The sequence below is a fragment of the Rhinoraja longicauda genome, chromosome 33 (assembly GCF_053455715.1).
Source record: "Rhinoraja longicauda isolate Sanriku21f chromosome 33, sRhiLon1.1, whole genome shotgun sequence".
NCBI classification, from domain to species: domain Eukaryota; kingdom Metazoa; phylum Chordata; class Chondrichthyes; order Rajiformes; family Arhynchobatidae; genus Rhinoraja; species Rhinoraja longicauda.
Window position 1 is genome coordinate 15,522,540 of NC_135985.1, and position 17,208 is coordinate 15,539,747.

Sequence of the window (17,208 nt, forward strand, 5' to 3'; positions counted from 1 at the left end):
AAAGCATGGTTAATGCTTCATGACCTGTGATGTTTACTACACTTTTGCCTCCTCAGGTGCTGCTTAAAATGCTGTGTTCTTCCAGCGATTTATCTTTTGATCCAAATTGCAACATCTTGTATCGTCGTCATCACCTCCGAAGAGTCCACCAGGGACTATACTGGAAGTTGACGAGAGTGGGTTTGGTCTGGCGGGGGTTTTGCCGTCTGTGGGTCTGGATGGAGGTCTTGAAGGTTGCATAGGTGGGCATGTCAACAGAGGATTGTGGGAGGGCATTCCAGAGGGAAATTGCTTCAGGGAAAAAAGACTGGATGTAGGAGTGTAGTGTGTTGTTGAACTACAGGTTGCTTGTTGTGGCTTCTTCCGGATCTTGTTGTTTTCTCTTTGACGTGTAAGTCAATGTTGAGGTCGATGTCCTTGTTGATGATCTTGTGAAGGGTAGTCAATCTGAGCATCTGGCGTCTGGTTTCAAGAAGTCCCAGTTTAAGTCAGTGAGCATTTTAGTTACACTGGATTGTCGGCTGCTCTTTGTTGAACATTTTGCAGAACATCTTTATTTTTCGTGGTACCATAAATATGTTTCAGAGTTTGGTATTTTTTGGTTTGGTATTTTCCTTAGTCTCTTGTTTCTCCAGGTGTACCTAGTACTATTTTCCACATTTGTTTCTACCCAGAGGGGTAACAGGAGTTTATAACACCAGATCCCTGCTGTTGCATTGAGGGGTTTGAAACAAGATAAATAAAATAAAGTTAAGAGTAGCTGTTTTCTCACTGACTGATGGAACGAGCTCAAGGGCTGAATGACCTTTATTAATTTTACCTTGCTTTGTCTAAGGTGATTCTGGATCTTCGAACATGGGAGAGCAGGTCCATCTACTGTTGCACTCAGTACATTTATCTAGTGCATCTTCTTGAGAGTATTGATTCTGTGCAGAACGCATCGCCATTGCACATTGTGTGCATTCATCCTTGATAAGCTGTGCCCTTTGCTAGCTGTCTGCTGCCATCTGGTCCTCTCTAGACTGTTCCTTCCTGGGGTCTCTTTTGCAAACTGCTTTGAGTCTCAACTGTAATTTGCCAATTGGTCTTGGTGGACAGTGGCCTCTCTTGTAGGACGCCTTTGGTCTTTTGGCATTGCCCTTTCTCTCCTTTTCACTCATTCACACTCATAGACAAACAGGCAACAAGCATGAAAGTAAATCATTTTTGACAGCTAAAGTTCCAGTGTTCTGATCGATTCTCCCAGTGAAGTTTGCAACAATTGCAGAGATAGGCTTTTGCTTGTGACGTCTGTTTGCAGACATTCTCTTCCTGGGTGAGGTCTTGATTTTTCCTTATCTGTGCATGTCAATGGGGTAGCAGATTGGCAGTGAGTGCTTCTGTCCTCTGAATGATGGCTTCTGGCATGGCATCAAGGACCATGCTGCAGGAATTAGGATTCTTTGCCAAGACTGGAAGAATGGATCTGAGTGACAGAGTAAATTGGGTCAGCAGGAGAACAAAGGAAGTCACCGTACAGCCGGGTGACAGATCGTCCTTGGATCATTCTTGCCATCTAACACTCTGCCAATAGTCCCAGCATGCACAGAGATGCTGACAGCAAGCAGTGACCTTCTCACCATCACTGACAGCTGACAAACTCTCAGGAATTCTCACAATGAGCCAATTAAATGAAAAATCCAGGAAAACAATGCCAGAGTCAGAGCTCTGAAACATATTTGTGGTCTGCTGCCTCCCTTGTTGTCAGATAACAATTCACTCCCATCTACAAAACTTAACTTTCTACATCTCAAATCCTCCCAAAAATGCTGCAAGCAGTGAGCCTGCGATTCCTCGGCTGGTGGCATCATGGACCAAATACCCCAGTCCTGGCGCATTAAAATGAGACCTCACAAACCGTGTGTGGCTTTCCCAATGTCCAGCTGCAGGATTCACTTTAAAGATCCAAAACATTGTCTGCCCCTCAGCCCCAGCCCAAGGGGGGCACTGGAGCCTTGGATTCATGCTGGCGAGCACATCCTAGCTGATTGAATTTCTATGAAAAATGTCCCTTATCTTAAATCAGGGATTAACCAGACGGATTACACTCTGCGATTTTCTGCTCATCTGATATTCCAACATCTGAAACACACAGATGTAAGTCACGGTATTCAACAGCATGCAAAGCATATTTGAATGCATAGTGGAATTCTCTGCCACAGAAGGCAGTGGAGGCCAATTCACTGGATGTTTTCAAGCGAGAGTTAGATATAGCTCTTTGGGCTAAAGGAATCAAGGGACATGGGGAGAAAGCAGGAACGGGGTACTGATTTTAGATGATCAGCCATGATCATATTGAATGGCGGTGCTGGCTCAAAGGGCCAAATAGCCCACTCCTGCACCTATTTTCTATGTTTCTGTAAACGCTTCCTCTATAATTTTATTTGCACACGGACGGAATGACCATAGAGTCCAGCCCCGGGGAGACCCAACTTCAGGTGCATCTACAATTCCCTTACTGTGTGACAGATTTCTACATAATCCCCCAACCATTGGCCTCTGTCCTGTGCAGCCACCATGCACTCAGACCCAGACCCAGTCCCAGACCCAGGTTTAAGCCCATGATCCAGAACCAGACCCAGACCAGACTCAGACCCAGAGTCAGATTCAGACAGTCTCACGCCTAGAGCCAGACCCATCCCCTGACCTATTCGCCAGACCCGTGAGCTACGTGTCCCCCTTTGCTTCCCCCCTCTGAGAGAAGAATTTGAATGGACTTTGTGAGTGTGAGTCTTTGAGGTTTCATCCACAGAATTTAGGCCTTGTGCAATTCATATGCTATGTCATCTGGCAACCTGGAGCACATTGATTGCTGCTCAAATTTGCTAATGCACTGTTTGATTGTGATGGACACCCCCATGGTATATGGGTGATGGTGGAAGATAATGGAGACAACTTCAAATTTAATCTCACACTTTGGCAATGCAGCAATCACAATTCCTTTGCTGTTGATTATGGCTCTTCCTGTGTGCTCATTTCATTTCTACTAAAGTGCTTCATTGGCCATGACGTTGTTTGGGATCATCTGGGTCTGAGATTGGCACTTTTGTAAATCAAGATTTTATATAATAAGAAACAGCAAATGAAAACAGAATCCATCACTGTCTGCATTCACACATGCGATAGTACAGTGAGTGTGTGCTGGAAACTGCTCCCCAAATTGAGTTTGTAGGAAAGAACTGCAAATGCTTGTTTAAATCGAAGGTGGACACAAAATGCTGGAGTAACAGCGGGACAGGCAACATCTCTGGGGAGAAGGAATGGCTGACGTTTCGGGTTGAAACCCTTCTTCAGTCCAAAGAAGGATCTCGACCCGAAACGTCACCCATTCCTTCTCGCCAGAGATGCATTTTGTATCTACCCCAAATTGAGTTCCACAGTGGTATATTTTTGAACCAGAGCACAATGTAAGGATGCTGCTGCTGTATCCAAGCAATCAAGGGCAGATCTTTAGCCCAAGAACGTGTAACCAACTAGGACTAAATATTCATAGACTTCAAACATCACAGACAAACCAACAGGCCAGTACTACCTGGTGAGGTTTACAGAGAAATTTTGCCAATAATGCGTCCACATTAATCAATATTTAAACATAATTTGTTCTCTCCCGATGTGGGGAATTAGCCTGAGGAGACCATCCCTCGATCTTCCATCTCCCTACAGCTTGACGAGATCTGGTTGTCCTAGTGCATCAGTCACTGAAAGGAAGCATGCAGGTACAGCAGGCAGTGAAGAAAGCCAATGGAATGTTGGCCTTCGTAACAAGAGGAGTTGAGTATAGGAGCAAAGAGGTCTTTCTACAGTTGTACCGGGCCCTGGTGAGACCGCACCTGGAGTACTGTGTGCAGTTTTGGTCTCCAAATTTGAGGAAGGATATTCTTGCTATTGAGGGCGTGCAGCGTAGGTTCACTAGGTTGATTCCCGGAATGGCGGGACTGTCGTATGTTGAAAGGCTGGAGCAATTAGGCTTGTATACACTGGAATTTAGAAGGATGAGGGGGGATCTTATTGAAACATATAAGATAATTAGGGGATTGGACACATTAGAGGCAGGAAACATGTTCCCAATGTTGGGGGAGTCCAGAACAAGGGGCCACAGTTTAAGAATAAGGGGTAGGCCATTTAGAACGGAGATGAGGAAGAACTTTTTCAGTCAGAGAGTGGTGAAGGTGTGGAATTCTCTGCCTCAGAAGGCAGTGGAGGCCAGTTCGTTGGATGCTTTCAAGAGAGAGCTGGATAGAGCTCTTAAGGATAGCGGAGTGAGGGGGTACGGGGAGAAGGCAGGAACGGGGTACTGATTGAGAGTGATCAGCCATGATCGCATCGAATGGCGGTGCTGGCTCGAAGGGCTGAATGGCCTACTCCTGCACCTATTGTCTATTGTCTATTGTCTATTGACCTAGATCCAGAAAACAGGCAGTGGAATGATGTGTGCTGCAGATTCATTGCACGCCTGATTAGTGAGGTAACATGTCACATTTGAGATTTGTAACATTAGATAATAAGACTTTATCACAGCAGCATTCTTTCTAAAATACCCTCATCAGAACAGGAAGTTGTATGTTGCACTCAATTCAAACGAGCTATGTGGGTGGATGTCATTATCTGTGTTGCCTTTGCCACCTTCCCAATTATTTGCAGGTTTTCACAAATCTTTGAGGGACTTGTCACCTGACTGTTTAAATAACCTCCTCTCCTCTTCCCTGCCATAATTCTAGTTTACAGCCCAGGGCAATGTTTGCTCTTCTTATCACTGTACAGCATCTTTTATTCTCCTGCTGGGGAGGGTTATTGTACCAAATCCAAAATGCAGCAACTCTGAAGATCCAGCTAGTATCTCCGGTCTACTGATCTGCTATTTTTTCTGGATATTCCCCTAACCTCAGTCACTGAAAGGAAGCATGCAGGTACAGCAGGCAGTGAAGAAAGCCAATGGAATGTTGGCCTTCATAACAAGGGGAGTTGAGTATAGGAGCAAAGAGGTCCTTCTGCAGTTGTACAGGGCCCTAGTGAGACCGCGCCTGGAGTACTGTGTGCAGTTTTGGTCTCCAAATTTGAGGAAGAATATTCTTGCTATTGAGGGCGTGCACCATAGGTTTACTAGGTTCATTCCCGGAATGGCGGGACTGTCATATGTTGAAAGACTGGAGCAACTAGGCTTGTATACACTGGAATTTAGAAGGATGAGAGGGGATCTTATCGAAACGCATAAGATTATTAAGGGGTTGGACACGTTAGAGGCAGGAAACATGTTTCCAATGTTGGGGGAGTCCAGAACAAGGGGCCACAGTTTAAGAATAAGGGGTAGGCCATTTAGAACTGAGATGAGGTAAAACTTTTTCAGTCAGAGAGTTGTGAATCTGTGGAATTCTCTGCCTCAGAAGGCAGTGGAGGCCAATTCTCTGAATGCATTCAAGAGAGAGCTGGATAGAGCTCTTAAGGATAGCGGAGTCAGGGGGTATGGGGAGAAGGCAGGAACGGGGTACTGATCGAGAATGATCAGCCATGATCACATTGAATGGCGGTGCTGGCTCGAAGGGCCGAATGGCCTCCTCCTGCACCTATTGTCTATTGTCTTATCTGCTCGAGGGAAAACTGTCCAAGCTTCTCCCCTCCTCCTTCCCAGATCTTCCTCTATCTTCCTGTCTCCACCTATATCCTTCCTTTGTCCCGCTCCCCTGACATCAGTCTGAAGAAGGGTATCGACCCAAAACGTCACCCATTCCTTCTCTCATGAGATGCTGCCTGACCTGCTGAGTTACTCCAGCATTTTGTGAATAAATACCTTCGTTTTGTACCAGCATCTGCAGTTATTTTCTTATATTAAATTTCAAGTATCCCTTCACTGAGCTGCTCCTTCATAGCTGGAACCATTCCGGTAAGTGTCCTCTCCAAGCCCTTGGCATCATTCCAACATGCTGTGCCTGGAATTGGACTCAACATTTTAGTGTTCAGCTTAATCTGCACCAGGTGCACCCACATCTCCATTACAAGTTTAAAGAGATTTGGCATTTTCATGAATCTCAAAAAAACTCGACAGGTTACTGTACTGGTTACATCATGTACAGGTGCAGCAATTCCAAAGTATGGGAATGCAAGACGCCACAGAGTTGTGAATTCAGCCCAGTAAAATTCTGGGCACAGCTCTCCCTATCATCAAGATTATCGACATGAGATGCTGCCTCAAGAAGGCTGCATCAATCATCAGTACTCCCCGCAATCCATGCCATGCCCTCTTCTCACTGCTACCATTGGGCAGGAGGTACAGAAGCCTGAACCACACTACCCGGTTCAGGAACACCTACTTTCCTACAATCATCGGGTTCTTGAACTGATCTGCACAACCTTAGTCCTACCTCAGCATGGAACGCTACAGACTTCCTCTTGTTAATTTGTCATGGACTTGTTTATGTGTGATTTGTGGCCATGTCTATAATTTATGTGCGATTTGTGGGGCATTTAAGAATAATTTATGCTTTTATGTGTTGTCTGAGTCAATGTGCCTGTGATGCTGCCTCAAGCAAGATTTCCATTGTACATGTACCTTAGCGTACATGTGCATATGACAATATATTCAACTCGACTTGACGAAAAACTTGAAGAACAGGAGGGGGCATGGACCATTTGGCCCCATAAGCCTGTTCCATCTTCCAATACACTTATGACACTACACTCTCCCAATACCATACTTCTGGGCTCCCTCCATACCTGTTGATACTTTTTGTTGCAGGTGTTAACTATTGCTTATCTACCACCATGCTGTTCAATGAAACTTCTCAGTCTTTGGGAACCAACTCGCTGCTCGTAACCTCCCAGTTTCCAAGTTTGCATCAAGGATCCTAATGAACCTTCTTTCCAGTACCCATATGCTAGCTGGCTCTTTTACAGACTGATTTAAAAATCCATGCTGCAATGCAGGAATCCATACTCGGTGTTATTGCTAATTTGATTTGACGGGTCTATATGCAGATTAAAATCAGGAATATCCTTGTAACATTCATTGAAATGTTCCTGTTTGATGCCATGACCAGTGTTTCTGCTTAGAGGCATGGAGGCAACTCCCAATTAGTCTTAGTTCTACCCAGAATGATTTGATATTTTGATGGTCTGAGCCAATATCCTGTCTCACTATTTCTTCAATTTCCTTCTACAGTAACAATTCACCACCCTCTTATTCTTTTTGTCTGTCCTTTCATGGATATTCAGCTCCAAATGGCCAGGTACCTTCAAAGGTTTTATACGTGGAGCCTTCTGTAATAAACTGCCTGCATTGTGGGATGGTCCTACCGACTATCACGTGGTTGATGTAAGAAAATAACTGCAGATGCTGGTACAATCAGACTGAAGAAGGGTCTCGACCCGAAACGTCACCCATTCCTTCTCTCCTGAGATGCTGCCTGACCTGCTGAGTTACTCCAGCATTTTGTGAATAAATCACTTGGTTGATGATACATTACAATCTCCACTGGTCCTCCATTCCCTTAGCACATGATGAGCAGACATTGCTTGTGGACGAAGACTTTGCTTGCTAGGAGAAGCTTGTGGAGTTCCTTGTACGAATGCTTTGCTGCAATAAAACCTTTCAGATTGAACTGGATAACTGAGCAGGATCGAAGGGCCAGCCTTGCAGGTGATGGGCAGTGGCTCTCAATGAATAATGGCTGATTATACATTCAGTTATTCTTCATTGTTCAGCCCTAGGGAAAGACTATCCCATCTTTCATACTTTTAAGGGGCAGCAGTTTCACTGAGATGTGTTGAGGACCATCACGAGGGGGGGACTGATATTGATGATCGTTGTTGCTGAAAACATATTATAGTTCTCCCACCTGTCTTACTGTCTCCAACTACATACTATCTCTGTCCCGACCACTCCCCTGACATCAGTCTGAAGAAGGGTTTCAACCTGAAACGTCACCCATTCCTTCTCTCCAGAGATGCTGCCTGTCCCGCTGAGTTACTCCAGCATATTATATTTCCAGCATTGTACATTTCTGACAACATTTTGCTGAGCTTTTGGTGAATTAATCATTAAAAACCCATTTCTCGTGCTACGATTCAGGAAATCTATTGAGTGAGTTTCTGCAGAGTGTTCCTCATTCATAGATTGATCAATTTCTCCAATTCTGGATGTATTTCTGTTATTTTATTAATAAATGATTACTTGTATTTTAAGAGCTACCAAAATATGATAGAAAGCTATCTTATGGAAAGGCAGGGCATGAATTGGTCAGATATTGCCATCTGGATTATTGTACAATATTTACTGGCTATGATCAGATTTAGGATTTATGACAAGCTTACTAAAAATCATTCTGCAGATTCTTGTCCCTGCAGCTAAGGCAGGCACTTGCTGCCTTGGAAGCCTCATGAGAACTTAATGGTGAGCTTCCTTCTTGAATTGTTTCAGTCTATATGGCAAAGGCACTTGTTTCGTGATGTTGGGCAGGTGGCCCCAGGATTCTCACCAGTGGGAGAGTCTAGGATCAGAGACCATAGCCTCAGAATAAAAGGACGTACCTTTAGAAAGGAGATGAGAAGGAATTTATTTAGTTAGAGGGTGCTGAATCTGTGGAATGCATTGCCACAGACGGCTGTGGAGGCTAAGTCAGTGGATATTTTTAAGACAGAGATTGACAGATTCTTGATTAGTAAGGGTGTCGGGGTTTTGGGGTTAAGGCAGGAGAATGGAGTTGAGAGGGAAAGATTGATCAGCCATGATTGAATGGTTGAGTAGACTTGATTCGCCAAATGGCCTAATTCTGCTTCTTATGAACTTATGATTCTGACCCAGTGATGGAGAAGTTCAGAAATGTACATCCAAGTTGGGAATGTCTGTGACCTGGGAGGGCGGGAGCTGGGATGCGACAACGTTGCTTCTTTGCAGTTGTAGCAGTCACAGGACAGGAGGTGATCTTGATGCAAACTTGGTGAGTTGCTGCACCATACCCCACGTATACTGGGGTCAGGTATTAGGCACTGCTGTCCTGGATTGTGTTGAAATTGTTGTCTTGGTTGGAGATGTGTTCCAGGGAGTCAGGAGCACACAGAAGGGAGAGGAAACGGAGCTGCTGATCAGACAAGATAGAACTCAATAACTGACCAGCTTGAGGAGCTAATGTTCCAATTAGCTTCTACACAATTGTGAATTTGAATCCCATTCCTCTGCCGTTAGTTTGCCCAGTGCCAAAGTACTTGCTGAAGAAATGCTTATTTTCTATTCATTAAATCCTTGTTGTTTAAAAAGAAAAAAAGGGGGACAGACAATGATAGAGTGATATCCACAGAGACCATTTTTATGTGGTGAGCAGAATTCATGTTGCTCTAACCTCCCTTCGGTGGAATGAACAGAGGGAGCCCATAGCAGGTGGTTAAACTGGTATCAACTCCACTTTAAATGAAAATCTATGCAATGTGCTAACATAACAATTTTCATTTACACAGCAAAATTAGTCAAAATATACATTCCATGGTCCTTTATAAGATTGTCAGACAAAACCTGATGTCAAGGACAGATTTGGATGGAGGCAATGCAGAGGTAGTGCCAGAAAGAACATCCTCCCACAAGGGCAGTACAAATATGGAAGTTCTCTCTCTCTCCCCATCCCCTCACCCCTCACCCCCACCCCATGACACCAAGAGAGCTTGAACCTGTGGTCAATTGAAATTACTGGGCTAATCCTATTTGCCTGCATTTGCCCAGATCCCTCTTAACCATTGCCATCCATGTATCTGTCCAATTATCTTTCATTGTTTTCATTTGGCAAAGGCTTTGAGGGAAGTAGAACAAAGACAAGTAATAATAATAATAATAATAATAATGCATTACATTTATATAGCGCTTTTCATATACTCAAAGACGCTTTACAGGGATTTAGAGAACATAGGGAAGTGAATAAATAGATAAATAAGTAAACGAACAGAGAAAGGAGACAGAAGGTGAGGTGACCTTCAGTGGTTGAAGGCAGTACTGAACAGGTGAGACTTCAGTGATGTTTTGAATGTGGTGAGTATGGAGGAGTCTCTGACGGTTTGGGGTAGTGAGTTCCATAGGGTGGGAGCAGCGATGGAGAAAGCCCTGTGGATGGAGATATTTCAGCAATGATCTCACTGACTAGTAGTACACACCTGAAGGGTGAATGGCTCTTGTTCTCATTAAGGTGCCTGACTTGTGTGAAATTGAGCTTTGAAGAGACAGTGCAAAACTCAGCAGGCTGTCCCCTAGAAACTATCACCCAGTTCCCAGCGTGTGCTTCCCAGCGAGGGGAAATTGTTCAGTTCCTTCTGTCACCAATAATTGCTTCCAGTAATCTGTCTCTAAGTCTTACAGCAATCATTTCATCACTTTAGGAAAACATGTTACAAAAATGATGAACAACTTGTCAGCTTGAAAATGCTGAAAGGAGTAGTTGGTGTAATTTTGGCACAGACACTGAGGAATGTCTAATCCCATGTTTCTCCCACTGTCAATCTTCCTAACAAACATCTTATTGCAGATTAAACTGATTTCAAGTGAAGAAGTCATCACTCTCCCTGATATCTCTTCCAAGGTACTCTCCTACCTCACTCCTCTTCCTCTTCCCTGCTTCTTTATTCCCTTTATCATCTACTCCCTCCTCCCGCTCCCCTTTCTCTCCTCCACCCTCCTCCCTCTGCAAGATAACCACTTATGAGGTGTTTGCGCAGTAATCAACCAGAACCAGAATCCTCTGTTCCTCTCATCCCTTTTCCCATTAACCTTACTTCTCTTCCCCCCCCCTTCACCTCTCTTAACCTCCTCTCCCATTCTTCTCGCAATGCTTTCTCTCTTGGCTACTCCCTGTTGTTCCTTCCACCTCTCTCATTGTTTAGTTTCATACCTCAGTGATGAAGCCCTTGATGCATTCGCATTCAGAGCGCCTCTTCTGCAAACTATTGAATACCATGGAAGGTTTATCCCAAACATTTTCTTCTCTCAACACTTACTACCCTCTCCACTGGGTTTATAAAATACCAACGTTCAATTTCAAAGAAGGTCAGAGGGTTTCTACAGGTGTACGAGGGCCAATATTTCCATCCATCACCGATGATAACCATTGTCACATTGCAGCGAGTAGGATCTCGATGTGTGCAGATTGGCTGTTATGTTCGAACAATGGCAACACTTCAAATATACTTTGCAGTTTTTCACTATATCCCAGTACATGTGACTACATTAAAGCAATACCAATGCTTCATTAACAGTAAAGAGCTTTGGGACATACTAAAGATAGGAACAGCCCAATAGATATTTAACGAACGGCAGGTGCTGGACTTTTGAGCAAACACATAGTGTTGGAGTAACTCAGTGCATCAGACAGCATCTATGGAGAGAATGGATAGGTGATGTTTTGGGTCAGGACTTTCTGAAACATTGCCTATCCATTTCCTCCATGGATGCTGCTTGACCCACTGAGTTGTTCCAGCACTTTGTGTTTTGCAATAGAAATGTACATCCCTTTATCTTTCATTGATTACAGGACAACCAGATAACTAGCCACAGATGTGACAGGTGGTGCTTGGTGAGAAGAGGGGTGGGTTGTTTGGGTTTTGGCATGCTCCTTCCATTGTAGGCACATGGGGCTGACATGGGAGAGACTCAGAAGTGTTGGTGCCTTCCACTCTGTGCTCTTAATCATGGGAATGGCATGGTGGGGACATTAGGTAGTTTGTAAGAATGTAAGGGAGTAAGTCTAGATGTGTTAACAATTTATTATTCCAGCTGTTAAGTTTCATATTTAAGCATTGAGAATTAGCATAATATTGTAGTTCCACAGGCCAGCCTGTGGATTTGATGATTCCAGGTCATCCTCAGACCGGTTTGCCTCCTTGCTCATCAGATCCATGTTGGCAAAATCTTAACCATTCATTGCTGTTCAGTGTGTGGAGAATTCATTGCTGTTTAGTGTGTGGAGAGAGAGGGAAAGCAAGGGCAATTTGAAGTTAGAGAAGTCAATGTTCATACCGCTGGGGTGTAAGCTGCCCAAGCGAAATATGAGGTGCTGTTCCTCCAATTTGTGCTGGGCCTCACTCTGACAATGGAGGAGGCCCAGGACAGAAAGGTCAGATTGGGAATGGGAGAGGGAGTTAAAGTGCTGAGCAACCGGGAGATCAGGTTGGTTAAGACGGACTGAGCGAAGTATTCAGCGAAACAATCGGCGAGCCTGTGCTTGGTCTCACCGATGTACAGAAGTTGACACCTGGAACATCGGATACAGTAGATGAGGTTGGAGGAGGTGCAAGTGAACCTTTGCCTCACCTGAAAAGACTGCGGGGGTCCTTGGATGGAGTCGAGGGGGGAGGTAAAGGGACAGGTGTTGCATCTCCTGCGGTTGCAGGGAAATGTACCTGGGGAGGGGGGTGGTTTGAGTGGGAAGGGACGAGTTGACCAGGGAGTTGTGGAGGGAACGGTCTCTGCAGAAAGCAGAAAGGAGTGGAGATGGGAAGATGTGGTCAGTAGTGAGATCCCTTTGGAGGTGGCAAAAGTGTTGGTGGATTATATGTTGTATGCGACAGCTGATGGGGTGGAAGGTGAGGACAAGGGGGAGTATGTCCTTGTGCGAATGGGGGGAGGGGGAACAAGAGCGGAGCTGCAGGATATTGAGGAGACCCTAGTGAGAGCCTCATCTATAATGGAAGAGGGGAACCCCCATTTCCTAAAGAATGAGGACATCTCAGATGATCTAGTATGGAAAACGTCATCCTGGACGCAGATGCGGCGTAGATGGAGGTATTGGGGGTTGGGGATAGAGTCTTTACAGGAAGTAGGGTGGGAAGAAGTGTAGTCTAGATAGCTATGGAAGTCAGTAGGTTTGTAGTGTATGTCAGTCAATAGTCTGTCTCCTGTGATGGAGACAGTGAGATCCAGAAACAGTAGGGAGATGTCAGAGATGGTCCCAGTGAATTTGAGTGCAGGATGGAAATTAGTCGGGAAGTTGATGAAGTCAGTGAGTTTTGCATGGGTGCAGGAAGCAGAACCGATGCAGTCGTCAATGTAGCGGAGGTGGAGTTCGAGGATAGGGCCAGTGTATGCCTGGAACAATGATTGTTCGACGTACCTAACAAGAAGCAGGCATAGCTGGGGCCCATGCTCGTGCCCATAGCTACACCTTGGATTTGGAGGAAGAGGGAGGAGTCGAAGGAGACATTGTTGAGAGTAAGGACCAGGCGGAGGAGAGTATTAGTAGATGGAAATTGTCTGCTTCTGTGGTCGAGGAAGAAACTGAGGGCTTTAAGACCTTCCTGGTGAGGGATGGAGGTGTAGAGTGACTGGACATCCATGGTAAAGATGAGGGAATGGGAGGTCATTGAAGAGACAAAGAGCGTGTGAGGTGTCTTGGGCATAGGTAGGGAGGGATTGGACCAGGGAGGATAGGGTGGAGTCGAGGTATGTGGAAATTAATTTGGTGGTACCTGAACAAGCAGAAACAATGGGTCTGCCAGGAAGATAAAATTGGACCTTGCGGGACTTGGGAACGATAAGGTTGGAGGCTTTAGAGGACAGAAAGCCGGAAGTAATAAAATCAGAAATGCTGTGTGATATTAAGGTCTGGTGCTCATCTGTGGGGTCATGGTCCAAGGATAAGTAGGAGGAGGTGTCTGAGAGTTGTCGCCTGGCCTCAGCCCGGTAAGGTCAGCGCACCAGACTACCACGGCACCTCCCTTGTCGGCGGGTTTGATTATCAAGTCGGGGTTGCTGCAGAGTGCGCAGAGGGCTGTACGTTCAGGTGGGGAGAGGTTAGAGTAGGTAAGGGGAGTGGAAAAGTTGAGACAGTTCATGTCATACCGGCAGTTGGAAATGAAAAGGTCTAAAGAAGGTAGAGGGCCATCTGGGGGAGTCCAAGAAGAGGGGGACCGGTGGAGATGAGAGAAGAGGTCATCACTGGGTGGCGAGGACTCCTTCCCATAGAAAAAGGCACAAAGGCGGAGGCAACGGATGAAGAGCTCTTATCTGATAATACGCTTAAGAAGAGTATTATCTGATCCGATTGGTTAGCATGAAAAGCAAAGCTTTTCACTGTACCTTGGTTCACGTGACAATAATAATAAATCTAATCCTGAAATTTCAAGTCATGCTAGTTGATAAATATGAGCGTAGAAAACAGGTTACTAAGCCAACTGCTGAAGACTGTGTATCTGTTCCCAGAGTTTATCAGATGGCAGCATGAACTGGTTCAGAATGCTGCCCTTTCACTACGTAAAGCAGATTTTCAATCCAATTCAGTCTGGCACTTATTTTCTGCTAAATTGTGTAATCAGGGCAATAAGTAGAACTTATTACCCTTGAGCCTTGGGTTAAATTGCATTCAGGCCCAAATAATGCTGTAGGGTCATCGAATGATTGAGTACAAAAGACAGCCACACAGTCCATGCACCTTCAATAAAGCTTCTCCTTCCTCATTGGTGTTTCCCTCTCAACACTTGCCTATCTGATCCTCACTGATTTAAGAAAAATAATTTCCCCTTTTACAATCTCTCCATTTACCGGCAGTTTTTTATGTTCAGGACCATTCAGGACCACTCTGCACTCACTCCAACATCTTGATGTCTTTTGAAAATGTGGGCCAAAAATGGTGTCAACCTTCCAGCTGGGGTCTAACCCAGGATTCGAGGAAGTTTACCATGCCTTCCTTGCTATTGAAATCTAATCTTTTACGTATAAACACATGGATCCCTTCAGTTTTGTTTTTAAATGCTCTCCTATCCCTGCCATGAGACCTCCGTGGCAGTTCCAACCAATCACATGTACGCCAGAGATGCTGCCTGACCTGCTGAGCTACTCCAGCACTTCGTGTCTTTTTGTGTAAACCAGCATCTGCAGTTCCATGTCTCTCTACATGCCCATTATTCAGTGGGTAGGATCAGAATAAATCTAGAGACTACAATTTTCTGTTCGGGTTAGGTTAAACCACTAAGGCATGCTTCTGCACTGCAGTGCTTTAATAACTGATAGGTTAGAGTAAAAAAAGTAAAGCCCAAAATTCAGAAACAAAAACCAAAAATTCAGTTTTGCTCTCCACAGATGCTGCCTGACCTGCTGAGTATTTCCAGCATATTTTCTAATTGCTGATGGCCTCAGGGACGAGTGGTCACATTAGGATGGGTTTGATCTAGAATCATGCTGCCACTTTAAAATCTTTAACATGCCATAAGCTGAAGCTGCAAAGTCTATTTCACCACATAACCTACCATAACAAAAGCTGATTATAATTATTACTCATCTCTGTGTCCATTTGCTCTTGTCCTGAGGGGATTATATCAGATGCAATTCCAATCTCATTTGAAATTATGCTTTGTTTATTTTTTCAATTTAAAGTTAGTAGAATGGATATAAACACTGACTACACAGTGCTTCTGACCCGAGCCCAGTAATCTCTCCAGAATTCTACAGCAAGACCATCGTTACAACCGTTGAGACGGTTTCAACATTATCAGCAAATATTATCACACCTCAGCATTGTTTTGAATATTTCTCCACAAAACAAAGTTAGCTTTAACGTGTGTGATGGAAGTTGAAGTGGATTTGGTGAGATTACAACTCTGAAGAGACAGTGACTGAGGCAATGGGTGTGGAATATACATCAACCAAGAAGTATTCCAGGAAACATTGTTTAATTTTAAGAGTCAAATTAATTATTGAAGTGGATATACAGTTGATATTGGATTATTATTATTGACATCTATATACTAAAACTCTCATTTGTTTGTTTGTTCCTGAACTACAGCCAAAACAGTACACGATTGCGCAACAAATTTAGGCCCACCTTACTCACCATTGGTGCTAATGGAAGAAGTTTCATTGAAATCGGTGTTATATTTTTAAAGTTATCCACATTTTAAAGTTTAAAAATATCTCCTAGGGAGGGAGGGGGGAGGAGGGAGGATAAGGGGGGTTGAGGGGAATGGAGTGGGGGTGATAGGGGAGGGTAGGGGAGAGGAGAGGGTGCTGCACCAATGCAGGAGAGATTTGGGCCCAACGGGTCCACTTGGCCTAGTATGTACCAAGATATAGTGAGAAACTTTGTTTTGCATGTTATCCAGGCAAATCATACCATACATGTATGTAATGATATCATACACGAGTATACATGTAGTGCAAAAAGAGAGACGGAAACAGTGCTGAACAGCTACAGAGAATGTGCAGATAAAAAAGTGCAAGAGCTGCATCAAGGTACATTGGGAGATGCAGAGTGGGGATGGGGTGAGAGGGAAACGTAACATCGACATGCCTTGTGGGGCACCACTGAATGGGAAAAAGTGACAGAAGGACTGGCTCTCTTCTATCGCATTAGTGTGAGGAGAGCGACAGGAAAACAAATAGCAAGAGGAACGAGATCAGGGAAGTTCAGAAGTGCTGAGCGTGAAGGTTGGTCTGCAATGCTCCGTCATGTTCCTTTGTTTGAGTGAATCAATTGAGGGTATATTCCTACTGGAAGATGTGAAACAGTCAGAATGTAGTCAGCATTTGTTTCATTTGGGATGAGTCCACACTGCTCACTGACTGGCCCACCACATCTTGTGTTAAATCTGCAAAGGAATATTATCATAGCTAGTGGAGTGACCGTTCCCAATAGTTCCAGTTACGGGCAATAGCTCAGTTGGTAACATATTGGCATCTGAGGCAGAAGTTGTGGGCTTCAGTCCTACTCCACGAGTCTGGGCACAAAGCTGATATTTCACAGTACAACAGTAACCGCATGACTGAAACACCATCGACTGTGAGGCACCTTGAGATGTGTAAAATTCTAAATCAATCTTTCTTTTTAATACAGGATAATGATCAGAAAGAAAGGCGTGGCTTTTACTAATGGAGACATAATAAAGAATGATGCGGCACAGTGGCACAGCCGGTAGAGCTGCTAGCCTCGCAGCAACAGAGACCCGGGTTCCATCCTGACTACGTGTTATCTGCACCGAGTTTGAACCTTCGCCCTGTGACAGCGTGGGTTCTGTCCATGTGCTTCAGTTCATTCCCACATTCCAAAGATGTGCAGGTTAGTAAGATAATTGGTTTCTGTGTGTAGGTAGAGAACAAGTTTACAGGTGATCACTGGTCAGCGTGGACTGAGTGGGGTGAAGGGCATGTTTCCACACTGTATTTCTAAAACTAAACTAAACTGCAGATGCTGAAATCTCGATCAAAACACAAAG

General features: G+C 44.5%; 1 long non-coding RNA gene across 1 annotated transcript in view; it reads left to right on the plus strand.

Moving 5' to 3' along the window:
- LOC144608883 (uncharacterized) overlaps window positions 1-16,989 on the plus strand; it is a 213,962-nt gene extending 196,973 nt beyond the window's left edge. The window contains exon 4 of the long non-coding RNA XR_013549249.1: window positions 16,830-16,989. This is a non-coding gene — a long non-coding RNA (uncharacterized LOC144608883). The remainder of the gene's footprint in view (window positions 1-16,829) is intronic.
- Window positions 16,990-17,208: the final 219 nt, after the last annotated feature.